Source organism: Prunus avium, unplaced genomic scaffold (assembly GCF_965620075.1).
Source record: "Prunus avium unplaced genomic scaffold, drPruAviu1.hap1.1 HAP1_SCAFFOLD_18, whole genome shotgun sequence".
Taxonomy (NCBI): Eukaryota; Viridiplantae; Streptophyta; class Magnoliopsida; order Rosales; family Rosaceae; genus Prunus; species Prunus avium.
In genome coordinates, this window is record NW_028276878.1 from 815,001 (window position 1) to 817,500 (window position 2,500).

Below are 2,500 nucleotides of genomic sequence, written 5' to 3' on the forward strand. Positions count from 1 at the left end.
CAGCTTGCGCGCGGCGTGCGCGCAGCATGCCGGCAGCCTGCGCGCAGCATGCCGGCAGCCTGCGCGCAGCATGCCGGCAGCCTGTGCGCAGCGTGCGCGCTGCTCAGCCTGTCGACAGAAATTTTCGAAACTTGTCCTGCCATGCGCGCGCGCAGCGTGCGCACAGCATGCCGGCAGCGTGCGCGCAGCATGCCGGCAGCGTGTGCGCAGCGTGCGCGCTTGGGAGCCTGGCCGCAGAATTTTTCGAAACTTGCAATGCCATGCGCGCGCACAGCGTGCGCACAGCATGCCGGCAGCGTGCGCGCAGCATGCCGGCAGCGTGTGCGCAGCGTGCGCGCTTGGGAGCCTGTCGACAGAATTTTTCGAAACTTGCCATGCCATGCGCGCGCACAGCTTGCGCGCAGCGTGTGCACAGCATGCCGGCAGCGTGCGCACAACATGTCGGCAGCGTGCGCGCTCGGGAGCCTGTCGACAGAATTTTTCGAAACTTGCCATGCCATGCGCGCGCACAGCTTGCGCGCAGCGTGCTGATTCTGTCGACAGCGAGGCTAGCGAAACTTCTCCTGCCATGGCGTGCGCGCAGCGTGCTGACTCTGTCGACAGTGAGGCTAGCGAAATTTGTCTTGCCATGGCGTGCGCGCAGCTTGCGCAGCGTGCGCGCAGCCTGTGCGCAGCGTGCGCGCAGCTTGCGCATTCGGTCGACAGTGAGGCTAGCGAAACTTGTCCTGCCGTGGCCTGCGCGCAGCCTTCGCGCAGCATGCGCGCAGCATGTGCGCAGCATGCCGGCAGCCTAGTTCCAGATTTTTTCAAATGTCGACAGAATTTTTCAAACCTTGTCAAACCCCATTTTTATTGAAATTTCCTCGCACAATAAGCTCCCCATAAGTAGTCTATGATTTTTAGGACCTTCTCCAAGTTACAAAACTAAAAAATTCCTCCCGGATTTGTTTTAATGATTTTTTCAATTTTACGACTTCTAAAAATAATAAAAAATACTTCCCGACTTCAAATATTTATGAAACTTTTTCCCATCAGAGATTGCATGTTTCTTAGTATCCCTGCAAAAAATCACGTCCAAATACCTTGTATTGAATTATTTAGAGCCCATTATGACTCCTCGCGCATAGGTGATGTCTCTTCCTGTCAAAGGGCTAAATGCATAAAATGCTATATAGGGGGGTGTGTGTTGCCTGCATATGCATGGCAGCCCATGCCCTCCTAGCTGCAGCCCCCTTCCCCCACGCCACACCCATGTCATGTTGCCTCGATATGTTGCCTCGGTATTATGGGTTTGGTGTCGGGGTCGGGGGGCTGCCACCCATGGCGGTGGTGGCCGGAATCCGGCCGCCGCCATCACGCCGCCGCCATGGGTGAGGGGGAAAAAAAAAGGCGTGGAAAGTTGCGAAATGGGGTTGTCTAGGCTTTTTTTTGGCATGGAAGAGCATGGAGTGCTAGGAACTCCTTCTCAAATGCGCGGGCATGTCGACCACAACCTCATTTCGCAACAACAACCACCCGTGTGGGGTGGCGGTGGGTGGATAGTCGCGGATTGGGGCTTGCCAAGCCAATGTTTTCAAAAAAATTCATCAAAATTAAAAACAAATGTTTTGTTGCCTTCGGATTTGTGGGCGAGCGGTGAGTCGGAGTGGAGCCGGTAAAGTTTAACCTCGGTGTGCATGGTTGTTTTTAGAAACTCAATCCAATGCCGGGGACGTTGAAAGTGACGCTCTTATGAGTTGCAAACCCGCAAGATTTAAAGAACCTTTTCAAAAAAAATTCAAACCAACAAGATTTAAAAACAGAAATTTTCATCAAAATGAAAAACAAATGTTTTGTTGCCTTCGGACTAGTGGGCGAGCGGCGAGTCGGAGCGGAGCCGGTAAAGTTTAACCTCGGTGTGCACGGTTGTTTTTAGAAACTCAATCCAATACCGGGGACGTTGAAAGTGACGCTCTTATGAGTTGCAAACCCACTAGATTTAAAGAACCTTTTCAAAACAATTTCAAACCAACAAGATTTAAACCAACAAAATTAAAAACAAATGTTTCGTTGCAAACAAATTGTGGGCGAGCGGCGAGTCGGAGTGGAGCCGGTAAAGTTTAACCTCGGTGTGCACGGTTGTTTTTAGAAACTCAATCCAATACCGGGGACGTTGAAAGTGACGCTCTTATGAGTTGCAAACCCACAAGATTTTAAAAACTTTTTGAAAATGTTTCTTCTAAATGACACATTTTGATCCTTGGCAAGTGCTCAATCTGTAACTATCCAATCACCGCCACACCACACCGGTCGGGAGTGTGTGAATGGTGTGCTTCCCGGGTTTGGCATAGACAATCTTTCGCATCGACAATCTTTTGCATGCGAGGGAATGTCTATGCCAACCCCGGGAAGCACACCATTCACCCACTAGTTGTGGGCGACGATGGGTTGGCTTCAAGTGAACTTTTGCTTGGGGTTGTCTTCGGTATGCTTTTGTGTTGGGAGTACGGCCACCAAACCT